Here is a 13,543-nt window from a genome sequence, read left to right on the forward strand (position 1 = left end):
ACTATGACTGCTGTTTTCAGACTACCTGTCATTTCCATATGAGAGGACAAGCCATCATTTAATAAGAATGCAGGTAACATGCTTGGCATATAGTAGACTCTGTATTATATCTTTATTAGTATTGTGCACATTCTCTCATAGTAAAATGATCTTCCAAATGTATCCTTAAGAGTCAAATACCTAAGATCATAATAACCCATGGTATTCTAGTGTGACTAACCTATATCTTAAGGAAAAATAGCTGACATTAGACCAGATGTGAAAGACTACAATGTACATAGATTTCCTTGGACTGCCTTTTTTTTTTTTTTTTTTTGCAGTACGTGGGCCTCTCACCGCTGCGGCCTCTCCCGCTGTGGAGCACAGTCTCTGGACGCGCAGGCCCAGCAGACATGGCTCACAGGCCCAGCTGCTCCACGGCACGCGGGATCCTCCCAGACCGGGGTGCGAACCCGTGCCCCCTGCATCAGCAGGCGGACTCTCAACCACTGCACCACCAGGGAAGACCCGGACTGCCTTTTTAAGTCAGCGTTTAATTCCACCCCCAGGATTCTCATCTCAGTTGTTCGTGATTTCATAGATCCGTGAACTTTGAATATCTGTCACGTGCAATCTTATATTACCTGTTCTTGTCCTTCAGCATTTTGAATGAGCATTGTAATGACAGTAGAAAGCAAGTGGTTTGTTGATTTCTTAATTTTAATGGACCTTTACCTAGAATATAATGTGTTGGAGCTTTTCAGGATCAACTGACAAATGAGAATTTCATGTTTAGATTTCATGTAAAACTCTGTCCAAGTTCTTACTCTGTATCTTGTGGGGAGGGGTAACAAGGGAGGGATTTACTTTTTTTGCAAACATGTTTGAAAACATGTCAGATTTTGTATTCATTAGTTATAATAAACTTATTTTTAAAGTACTTAAAAAATCTTGTCATGACTGAAGTTTAAAATGGTAATGTTTCAATGGGAGATAGCACAGATTTACAGTGGAAAGGATTGTAAATGGATAATTGCCTTTGCATATTAGATGATGTTGGTTTTCTTTTTTTTTAATGAAGTTTTATACCATGTCTTGGAATTCTCTTCCAGTTTGACAACCATAATGAAGATTGGTCAAGAAATACAAGGGTACCTGTACTTAGAGCAATGTCACTGGATCATTGGCTAATACTCTACACTAAGGGAAATTATGGAACAGCCCTTACCTTTCAGCAGAATCTACAGAAAATCACACCCAAAATGGGCATAATTGTCAGAAATGCAAAACTGTAAGTAGAGCAGAAATTATCTACAATTTCAAAATCGATTGCTGGCAATTTGAAAGTGGAAAAACTTCTTAAATTGTAGGAATCTGACACGTTATCCAAACTCTGAAAGTGTGTAAGCAAAAAAGTAAAGTCTGCTCCAGCCCACACATATTAAATCAGGCTTTTGTGATCTGTGGATTTCTGGCTATTGGGCTACATCTTGAAGACATGAGAATTAGCAACTTGATATGAGTGGACGGGGGAGGAGGGAATAGCAAAAACTACTTCCCAGTCTTGTTTCCAAAAATTGAACTTCTTTTTGTCTTAAAAACCTTCAACTGAAATACTTACCTTGGCAGTTTATCTTGCCTTGTTTTATATCATGGTTCATTGGCTGTATAAAATGTGACATGTTTCACTGTTCATTACTTTTGAAGTATAGATGAAATACTTATTTTCTAGGCTTGAAGCAGATGATACAGTCCATTCTTATATAAGCACCTTTGAAAAACATGCTTCACAAAAAACACAGATTGTAAGTGTCTATTTGATGTGTGCCCCGTCCTTAGTGAGCTGCATTTGTATGTATTTTAGAATTTGGATGTTGCCATTGGTTTCCTAAACCGGCCAGAAAATATAAATTTACCCCTATAATGTAGCTGAATACAGACTTTGGGGTTTAAGCTACTACTTAATATCACCATGTTATGCTCATTCTTTTAGGCTTGAGGACTTAGAATTATCTTTTAAGTCTCAGATTAAAAAACACCATACAAATATTAAGTAATATGGATTATGGTAGGTACACATTCATCATTTCTCTCTCCAGCTGTAACCTGCAAAGTCTATGATCTGTTCTCTTCCAGTAAGTGTTCTTTCTTTTGTCTGGTATTTTTCTTGGGATTTTTCCTTTCTCCCATCTGTTGTCACTACGTTGTATCTGAATTACTAAAGCAACATCTTTTTCCTTTCTTCCTTGGATTCTTTTCCCAAACTCATCTCCCATTCTTCCCTCATCATCCAGGATGTTCTTTATATTTATCTATCTATCTATCTATCTATCTATCTATCTATCTACCTATCTATCTATCTTGGCAGTGCCAGGTCTTAGTTGCGGCATGTGGGCTTCTTAGTTGTGGCATGCAGGGCCTTTTAGTTGCAGCATGTTGACTCTTAGTTGTGGCATACGGGATCCAGTTCCCCAACCAGGGATCGAACCTGGGCCCCCTGCATTGGGAGCGTGGAGTCTTACCCACTGGACCACCAGGGAAGTCCCCAGGATGCTCTTAAAAGGGATCTTTGTTTCTTGATCCTGAAACCAGGATATTCCTCCTATTGTCTTTTCCATAGAGCCTAGACTTTTCTCTCCTTTCAGCTTCTACCAAGCAACCTTGTAGGCTACTCTGAAGGATACCTTCTGTGAGCCATTATTATACTCAAATGAAATGTCTTACTTTTGAAATCCTGTTCTTAAATCTGTGTCTTGCTTCCTGTTACTTTGATTGAATGCCATGCTTCATGCTTCTCTGGTGCTGTAGCCTTAAATGCTCAGCTAGGTCAAGGAAGCCTCTGGTGGGACTCAGCAAAGCATCACGTGTTAGAATGGAGTTGAAGAGGCCTTGGTGGTGGTTTGCATCCCAACTCATCACATGACTTTCTTTGTTCATTTAGCATCTGCCTAGAAAGTGAAAGACTGCCTTTCTAATTGTGGGAATTTCTCTTAAGAAAGTTTATCTGAAACTTGAATGGGAATTTGCCCCACTTTTACTAATTTATCCTAGTTTTGCTTTTTGGAGCAATATCTTTTATTCAGGGCAGTCCCTTAAATATTTTAAGGTATCTTTTCAAATGGTGGGGAGAGCATGCCTACAATCTTATGCATTCCAAACAACTGGGAATGACCAATAAAATAGGAACTGGAAATTATGTGTAAAACATCTTCTGGCACAAATGTAAGTCTCCCTAGACCAGGAACAGAGGGGAATTCTCGTATATAAGCAGGGGTGAAGCCATGTGGCTCACGAATTTCAAACGCTGTGTGGTGCTGGGTGGGGGCCAGAACCAGGCTGTGTAAGGTAATCCACTGAATGTGATGGGAAGACATCAAGTCACATATTTATATTATATCCCAAATTAAACATTAACTTCCCAAATATTAATATGAATTTGTGGTAACACTACCAAGAGTTCATAAGTACTCACATAGTTTGGGAATAGTAAAGAATTTAATTCCTATAAACGTGTGAGCTGGTGGAGTAAGGCAGAAATAGAGGAAATAAAAGCATAGGTAAACTATAGACAATTTTAAAACCAGGAAGGAAAAGCAATCTAGTACTGTATTAATAATTTAAGACTAAAAGAATAAAAATAGCCCTCTTACACATAACATTAATAACCTATTCCTCAAAATCAGATATTGGCAGTAAAAATGGCAACTGTGAACATAGTCCCTGTTATTTTAAATAGAGAATCTTTTACAAATTTTCTGTTTAAAAATGAGTACACACCAATCCAATCTAAAACCTCCACTATCTATTTTCCTGAATATTTTAAAACTTTTTTCTTTTCACTTTATATTTTCAGACTTATAGGAAGAGTTGCAAAGACAGTACAAATCTCTCTATAACCATCATCCAGATTTCCCAACCAGTAAATTTTAGCACATTCCTATAATCATTCTCTCCCTCTCTATATCTACCTACATATAATCATTCTTTCCTTCTCACTATATATACATATATATGTATATATATACACGTGTCATTATTCATAGTAGTTACATGTGTATATATATGTTTTTTCCTGAGCCATTTATCTGATCTATACCCCTAATCCAAATTCTTCCAATCATTCCCTTTTACAGCAAAATAAATTCTTTGGTCCATCAAGGGTCACCTGAGGCATCTAACCAACAGGCTTTTTCAGTCTTCTTTTAATCTGGGAAGTATCTTCAATCTGCCTTTGGGTTTTATGGCCTTGACATTTTAGAAGTGTACTGGCCAGTTATTTTATGGAACAATCCTCAATATAGGTTTGCCCATTTCCTTATGACTAGATTCAGGTAATGCATTCTTGCAGAATATCACAGAAGTATTCTATGGTTTACTAAATCCATCATATTTGGAAGCCCATGATGTTGATTTAACTGGTCTTTTTTTTTTTCTTTTCATGGTTTAAGTCATCAGCTCTCCATGTAATAATTTTTTATCATTATTAGAGTTTAGTTGATGTACAGTGTTGTGTTAGTTTCTGCTGTATTAACTGGTCATTGTAATTTTGCTCATTTGATTAAGTTGAGGTCTGGTAGGTTTCACCATTATAAAGTTACTGTTTTATCCCTTTGTAATTGATTAAAGTTATTATGGTGCGACACTTTAAGACTATGCAAATGTTCTGTTTCTCATTGAAGTTTCACTCATTAATTTTAGCATCCATTGAGGATTCTTGTCTGAAACAGTTGTTAGTTAACATAGTCTCACCAAATAGTGATGTCTATGTTTCCAATATCCCTTCTATATTTATTAGTTGATATTTTATTATAAGGAAGAGCTCTTCATTCTTACTTATGTAAACACAGACTCATGGATTCTTATTTAATGGATCATAATCTTTTAATCTCATTGGATGCTCACTTTGTCCCCTTCACACTCACTATCCTACGAAAGAAACTACTTCCCTGACTTCTTATCACCATAGCTTAATGTTGTCTGTTCTTGAACTTTACCTAAAGAGCCATGTGGCTTCAGTCTTGTGTTGGTTTTTCTTTGGCTCAGCATTGAGGTTTATCTTTGTTGGGTGTAGCTGTAGTTTTTTGTTCTCTTGCTCTAGATAGTAACCCATTGTTTTTAACTTAATGCATCCTATTGTCAAACATTTGGGATATTTGTAGTTTTGCTATTACTACAAATAATCATGACTACTATCATGACTACTTTTGTACTTGTCTTTAGTGCTCATATGTATGCATTTCTGCTGGGATGTACCTGGGAGAAGAATGTTCCTTGTCACTAGATGCTGCTAATCAGATTTCTAAATGGTTATACCAAGGTGGTACACACCCACCATCAGCTGGAACATTCTCATAGCTTCATGTCTTTAAAGCATAGTATTATAAATCGAATCTGTTTAGAGTGGTAGGCTCAAGATTTAACACGAGTACCCTTTCCTTGGCAGGACCTGGTCTTTGATTTCTGTCCTTCTCCCTCTTTGAGGAGAGGCTGTTAGTCTTTTCAGAGCCTCCCAACCTCTCAGCCGTGTTTACTGGGATGGGCAGATACCTCAGGAGAGAATGCAGCCTCAGTTGCTGGGATCACCTCTCTGGGTCCCTACTTCTCTCCTATCTTAATCCTATCATTCTTTATTGCCTTGTTAAACTGGCTGAGCCTGAAACAGGCATGTTTCTATATCTTCATCAGCTTGAATAGCTCTTAAGAGGAGACAGGTCCATGCTATTCCAGAAGCTGAAATTTTAGGAGACAATATTAGCTGACCACTCCAGGAAACTCAGATCAGCAGATTTAAAAAAAAAAAAACAGAATCTAGAAGATTTTAAACTTGTACCTAAAAGCTTGACCTATTAACCTACTCATATATATATATATATATATATATATATATATATATATATATATAGAGAGAGAGAGAGAGAGAGAGAGAGAGAGAGAGAGAGGAAGGAGAGACAGGGAGATGTGTGCGTGCACGTGGGCATGCATGTGTGTGTGTGTGTGTATAAAATATGGACTCAAAAGATTAGGTGCTCTTTAAAAGTGCATCTATAAGTTCATTTTGTCTTTGTCTTCAACTGATCACACTGGGCTTGGAGAAACCTAGCCAAATAATGTAGGACCAGGATCCTATCGACCACATACACTGACCACAGTACATTACAATTAGAAATCATTAAACCACGTACACCTGAAGAAACCATTATTTTTTTAAGTAACAGTGATATTAGAGAGAATAATGGAAATTTATTAAACTCTTACAACCGAGGGACTATATAAATAAGTACTAGGCATCAAAACGTGGGTGACACAGCAAACTAGAAATGAGACCAACAGCCCTTGACGAATACACTGGGAATGAAGTCTGGATTTTAATGCACCAAGAACCAAGTCAACCAAAGTAAAATAGAATGAATGAAATCAACAGTAAAAAGAGAAACTAAATAGAAAACAATCTGCAAATAAATCTAAAGCTTTGGAAAAGTTAAAATTAGATACTGTCAAGAATAAAGAAAAAGAGTAAGTCTCAACAACACTAGGAATAAATAGAGTTCATTATTAGAGATTTGCTGGTGGTTAAGGAAATATTAGGAGAACACCATGGGCTAGAGTGGGCCACTAAGTTCGAAATAGGTTGTTTATATTTTTCAAAAAACTGGTTAGTGTGGTGAATTATAGTGTGGTGAATATTTCTTAGTCCATGCAGGTAATGCATTTAATAAAATCTCATACTTCTTCATGTGAAAAGAAAAACTCACTTAATCTACAATGAGAAAAGAATTATCCTAATCTGATAAAGAACGTCTGCCAAAAACTTCTATAAGCATCATTATGTTAAAAAGAATATACTGATGATTTTTCCCATTAGTCAGAAAAAAGGCAAGCAGTAGCCTCTCTTCCTAACTGCTCAGTGTCCTACTGAAGGTCCTGGCGAGGGTTTGGAAACTTGCTCTGCTGCTTGTAAATCAGGCAGTTTCCATAACAGCCCCCAAGCTTGTTTGCTGGTGGGGGCAGATAATAGTATTTATCTCAGTCGATTGGTGAGAGAATTAAGTGAATCAAGTAGAATGCTTGGGAAGTGCCCACACAGAGCCATCATCCCATCGACGGTGACTGTCCTGAGGATGGTATAGATCAGTCTGTGTTTTTAACCCACCCATATTGACTTCATGATAAACTTCTGGAAATGGAATGACTCCTGGGAATGGAATGACTAGGATGAAAGGGTTTTGCAAGTTTAAAGGATCGATGCATATTGCCAAATGCCTGTCTCGAAGCCTGTCTCTTCCATACACTCACACTCACACTTGTTGAATGCAGTGTGATTCTAGACCCTTCACCCTCATGGATTCAGATATCTATTTAATAAATAGTCTCTACTTTGTCAGTGCTCCACCTATATAGCTTCCTCGACACGCATCCATTTCTCACATCACTGTGTTCTTGCATTTTGGGGAATGTCATGTTTGCTTTCTTTCAAGGTCCTTTTCTTGCTGCCCACTGAAAATAAAGAAAGTTATGAAGGCATAAAAAGATATCTGTGTGTCAGTTACCCGATTCCAAGCCAGTGTGTGTTGAAATGGACCTTAGAGAGACCATCACTACAAAGATTGCCCTGCAGATGAACTGCAAGCTAGGAGGTGCCCTCTGGAAGGTGGATATAGAAGTACGTGGGGATTTTGTTGCCTTCTCTTGCTTTCATCTGTCTTTGGTAGAATTTGTTAAGGTCCTATTTAATTGGAAATTTGCTTTGTGTTCTAACTCAAGCTGCTACCTGGTTTAAAATTTAAGTTGCAGAATGCAATGTTCATCGTTATCAATTGTTTCCACGGTATTGTACATTGACGGAAGTCAGTCGCAGGATTTGTGGCAAGCATCGATCCAGACTTGATGCGGTGGGTAAGCTTTGGCAGACAGTGTTTAGTGGGGAGCTATCTGGAGGCCAGATAGGAGAGGCGGACCTAACACACATTGTTGGCAAGCTCCATGGGCAAGTTGTTCTTAGAGATGTGCTCTCCTGATCTTCTGGCAAAGTCAGGCTCCCAGAACATTCTGTATGGAAGCCTCTGATCATTCTCTATTGCTGCCTAACAACTATGACAAAATATGGCAGCTTAAGACGACACTCACATGACCATGGACAGTCCTGTGGGTCAGATGTTGGGCACTGCGTGGCTCTCAGGGCCATACAAGGCCAAGATTTTGTTTTTTGGCTGCACTGCACAGCATGCGGGATCTTAGTTCCCTGACCAGGGATCGAACCCATGCCCCCTGAGGAGGAAGTGCAGATTCTTAAACACTGGACCACCAGGGAAGTCCCAAGGCTAAGTTAAAAGTGTCACAGAAGCCACATTCTCACCTGGAGGCTTGGGATCCTCTTCCCAGCATACGCCGATGTGGCAGAGCCAATTTTCTTGTGATTGTGGGACAGAGGACCCCACTTCCTTGCTGGCTGTCACCTACAGCTAGTCTCAGCTTCTAGAGTTCCATCCACATTCCTTCTGATGTGCTCCTTGCCTCCCCTCCAACTTCCAACCCGCCAATTCACACTGTGCTCTTGTTCTCTTTTGAATCTCTCCATCTTCCTCTTCTGTCATCAGCCAAAGAAAACTTGCTGATTTTAAAGGAGCTCATGAGGTCGGATATCATCCATCTGGAGACTCTCCTTATCCTAAAGTCAACTGTGCCATATAACATCATCACAGGGGCTAGATCTCAGTATGTTCACAAGTTCCAAGGATGAGGACAGGTAGAATTCTGCCAACCGCAGGATTTGATCAGTGAGCCTCTGCATAGGGACACATGAGGAAGCACTTAGGATATACGTGGGTGAAGACACCTATGGGAACATACCTAGTGGCCTGTAGGTATCATAAGATCTTGTCTTCATACATTTGTATATAATGTACCTGAATAAGGAGATGTGCTTCTATAGCCTATGATTCTCCTTTTCTCCAGGGACCTTCTTTTTTCTGTGCTTAGAGTAGAAAATAAAACCCATAGTGCAGATGGGTTTGCATATTCTTCTCTTGTGCATTATGGTATGTGGGACAGTCACAAACCACCACTATGTTCAATGTTGTTTGTGGCCCACCAAGTATAATTCCACAGTATCCTTTAAGGATCTTTTTTTTTCCAGTCATACTCTAAATACAGTAACATGGATTTACTCTGCCTTTTTTAGTAGAAAATGTTGTGATAATAGGTAAAAAGTTAAGCTTGCATTCATGCAATAGATATTTTTGAGCACTTGCTATGTGTAAATACTGAGAATGCAGCAGTGAAAATGTAAAGCCAAAATACCTGATCCCATCCATCGGAGTACAAATTCAGATGAAGAGGCAAACATACATCATACCCTATCAGGTCATCCTAATACTCTGAAGTAAACAAAAACGCAATAAGGGGATAGAAACTCTAGACAAACAGGTGATTTTACTTGATACGTTGAGCAGTGGTCACAATAGCTATTACTGTTTTGAAGCAAACTGCTCCCTCCAAAGCAGATTCATATGGATGAACCATTGTTTAAGACATTGAACTAGAAGTAGGAGTCTCCAGAAAAACACTGGGTTTGCACTTTGTGGAATTCCCCAGGAGCTGAAACAATATGAGTCATATGTATTCAAAGCATGTATAATTTGTAGTTAATGTTAACAAATGTTTCCATTCTTACTCTTTGTGTGCATGCAAAATGTTACAAAATGCCTAAGATATGTGAAGAGACCAATACTTGGATCTCTACAGCAGGATGAAGAATGGATCTTTACTTGGGTCCTCAACCACTGATAGTGAATTTTTTTTGGTCATGGATTAATTTCATCATTTTGATTCTGAATTAATATTGTTTTCCAAACTAATGGCTTATTTTTCTCCATACAGGTGGTTCTCTCAATGCATCATCCAGCAATCGGGGCAGGAGCTTGTCAATGGGCTGACGACCTGTTTGCATAGTCAGTGCCTGGTGGAAGCTGGAGGGCTTGAGTCTATACTGGTGGAGATACTGTCCCCCCACCTGGGACATCTGGCAATGAGTGAAAACATTTTTCATTGTCACAATGGGGATAGAGTGCTAGGGATGCTGTTAAATGTCTTACCATGCATGGGACAGCAACACTCCCTGTCCCTGACCACCACAAAGAATTATCTGGCTCAAAATTTTCATACTGTTGTTAAGTATGGACTAGACTGAAGATTTAAGCAGTGTCCTGAAAGCTACCATGTTGACAAATGAACATAGAAGTTGTCAAAAACAGTGGCCACTTTGTTCCAAGTTATGGTTTATTTATATGTGTTTCTGACTTCCTTTCAGCTGCCTTGAAGCTCTGGTATGAACAAAATTCATCTCTGCCACATTCTACCATTGTGCATCGAGTTGGAGTGGGAGATGGACAGTTTCAAGCACTGATTGACCAAGAACTAAAACAGATGGAGTCCTACTTAGAAAGTGCTTACAGAGGACACAAGTGGGTATATTACTCATTAAGTGCAGATTTTGTAAGCTTTACATTTTAGTTTCCGGGGGCAGGGGGAAATATCTACAACAGTTGTGATGTGTGAATTGGAAAGCTGGATACAGAGGGCTTCAGTGGATGGGTGGGGAGAAAAAAACAGACCCTTCCCACTTTGTGTTCCATGCCCATGTCAGAGGAGAAAGCAGAACTGAAGCCTTGCAGTAGCAGGTTGTTTCCCCATATGGAACCGCATGATTCTTCTCTTTTTCTAATCTCCTTCCAAACCTTGATGGAGGAGGGCTTGCTAACCTCAGATATTCCTAAAAATCCATGAACATAGCCTGTCAATGGTTTGTACTATGCAGCTCCTTTATCCTGGAGTTCTGTACGTCCCAGGACTGGGGATTCCTCTCAGTTCCCTTCTCTGGCTTCACCTGTTTGTCAGTGAAGCCTGGCGCCCAGCACAGACAGTACTAGTAATCCTGACTTTGGGAGGAAGGGACCCTTCCCCTAGGATCTGAATGGCTATGAATAGAAACCTCCTCCTTTACTTCCTGAATCAGGCTCTTGGAGCTAAGACAGTAAAATTGGGGTGTGTGGAGAGATACCATCTGCAGACTCCTTTTAATGGCTCCTATGTGTGGGCTGTTTTCGACACTCTGAATGCTTCTGAGATAATGCAAAGCAAACAGAGTGACATTGATCTTAATCTTTTAAGTGTCAGACTAACTTTCATCGTGGTGAAGAAACAAACATCAGATTTTTTATTGAAAAGGATGAAGACTTGACAATCCATCTCCAGGAACAGTTATTGATTTAGAGGTGACTAGGATGGAATGGTAAGCCATCTTTCTTTATTTTAAAGATTCCTTTTTATTTAAATAGTAACAGAGTTTTTTAAGGTTTGCATGATTTGGACGAGAAAGGAAGAATTGACCTAAAGAAGGTTAAAAATGATAGGTATATTAGATGATATTTTTTTCTGTCTTCAATCATTTTGTTTTTCAGAGAATTTTAAAAACAGACAAATATTTATTGATCGTTCTGATTCAGTTGTTAGGAAGAAGGCTAGAACTTCTGGTTAACTTTAGACTTCTAAGTGAATTATGCAAATAAGAAAGTTATGCAAAACCACAGCAAGAAATAAAACAGGACATTCATACCAACTGATAGGGAGAAATGAATTAAATTTGAAGGCAGAAACATTGATTTTTCTAGTAGAAGGCATGAAAGGATTGAAGAAAACAAAGCAAATGAAAAGTACAATTAACATAAAGTATAACATAAAATGACATAAACATTCAATATTTACAATAAATTGGTTAACCTTACCACTTATATAACTTAGTTTGAATATATTCTGGTGATTTGCAGAGATGGATATTCCGATCTTTCCCTGAATCTCTGAATCACATTACCTATGACCATGTCTAACATGATAATTTGATGTTTGCTGCCTCTAGGCATCAGCGCATATGCTTGTGAGTTTAAATCCCATGAGTGTTATTGTCAATGATTTCACTGTCCTTTGTGGATTTGCTTTAGCAAATCATTGCTCAAAATTTAGCCAGGCTTCTAAATATAAAGGAAACTCTGTATCATAGATTTCTGTAAATTGTTACTTCAAAGACTAGGTTTGCTACATTGTTTTTCTTCTAAAATAAGCTTGATACCAATTATGTTCTATAATTCTAGGTATGACTTTTTTATTGTGAGTCAGTCTGTGAAAGAAGGCACTGGCACTGGCACTCCCACTCATTATAATGTCATCCATGACATGCTTTACTTGAGCCCAGATTCAGTACAGAGTCTAACTTACATACTATGCCACATGTATTACACTTTTTTAGTAAGTATTCTTTTTCTTTAATTTGGTAATGTGCATCTGTTAATCCTATACTCCTAATTTATTGCTCCCCCCTGCACTTTCTTCTTTGGTAACCATAGGTTTGTTTTCTGTCGCTGTGAGTCTGTTTCTGCTTTGTAAATAAAAATAAGTTCATTTGTATGCTATTTTTTGGGTTCTACATGTAAGTGATATCAAATAATATTTGTCTCTGATTTACTTCACTTAGTACGATAATATCTAGGTCCATCCATGTTACTGCAAATGGCATTATTTCATTCTTTATGAATGAGTATTATTCTATTGTATACACCTACCATATCTTTGTCCATTCATCTGCTGATGGACATTTAGCTTGCTTTTGTGTCTTGGCTATTGTAAATAGTGCTGCTACGAACATTGGGGTACCTGCATATTTTTGAATTAGAGCTTTCATCTTTTCTGGATATACGCCCAGGAGTGGGATTGCTGGGTCATATGGTAGCTCTGTTTTTAGTTTTAAGGAGGCTCCGTACTGTTCTCCATAATGGCTATGGTATTTTTTGATACTGATTTTCCTTCAGATCTGTGAAACTGTTCAAAATTGAATCTACTTTTTGAACCTTGGATATCCATAAAAATTTAAACTTAGGGAAAGTAGATATAAAGGTAAAAAAAAATTTTTAGTTGATCTTTCTCCTAAAGGGTATCATCCGAGTTCCTGCTCCTTGCCATTATGCCCATAAGCTGGCTTACCTGGTGGGCCAGAGTCTTCACCAAGAACCACATGGATCTCTGTCAAAAGTCTCTTTTACCTTTAACATAGAGAAGAAAGCATGATGGGATGTTGAAAACCACAATTTGTAAATTTATTTTCTCATTCTGCATCTGTACATCTGAAATTTTTTTCCTAGATGCACGATCAGAGTTTAAAACCATTCTTGACTGGACATGGATGAGACTCCAAGTGTGTTATGCTATTTTCAATACTACCACTAACTTAACATGAGGCTTCTCTTCTCCAGGCGGGAGAACTGACAGTGAGAGTTTTGTTTTACAATTTACCTCTCAAATGTGTTACAAGGACTTTATGATTAAACATGCCTGAATATTCTGTACTCCAAGCAATGCTGCTCTAATTGTAAAGGTTGGGGGACTTCCCTGGTGGTGCAGTGGTTAAGAATCTGCCTGCCAATGCAGGGGACACAGGTTCGAGCCCTGGTCCAGGAAGATCCCACGTGCCATGGCACAACTAAGCCCATGCGCCACAACTACTGAGCCCACATGCCAC

The 13,543-nt window shown here is 38.5% G+C and overlaps 1 pseudogene across 1 annotated transcript in view; it reads left to right on the plus strand.

Annotated features, from left to right (window-relative positions):
- LOC309797826 (piwi-like protein 3) overlaps nt 1-13,092 on the plus strand; it is a 33,185-nt pseudogene extending 20,093 nt beyond the window's left edge. The window contains exons 7-15 of the transcript in view: nt 1,092-1,270; nt 1,712-1,784; nt 7,455-7,639; nt 7,765-7,868; nt 9,856-9,926; nt 10,286-10,439; nt 11,146-11,266; nt 12,123-12,276; nt 12,958-13,092. The product of the transcript in view is annotated as a piwi-like protein 3 (transcript). The remainder of the gene's footprint in view (nt 1-1,091; nt 1,271-1,711; nt 1,785-7,454; nt 7,640-7,764; nt 7,869-9,855; nt 9,927-10,285; nt 10,440-11,145; nt 11,267-12,122; nt 12,277-12,957) is intronic.
- The last annotated feature ends 451 nt before the right edge of the window (nt 13,093-13,543 follow it).

The sequence above is a fragment of the Mesoplodon mirus genome, assembly GCF_964341445.2.
Source record: "Mesoplodon mirus genome assembly, contig: HAP1_SCAFFOLD_1045, whole genome shotgun sequence".
NCBI classification, from domain to species: Eukaryota; Metazoa; Chordata; class Mammalia; order Artiodactyla; family Ziphiidae; genus Mesoplodon; species Mesoplodon mirus.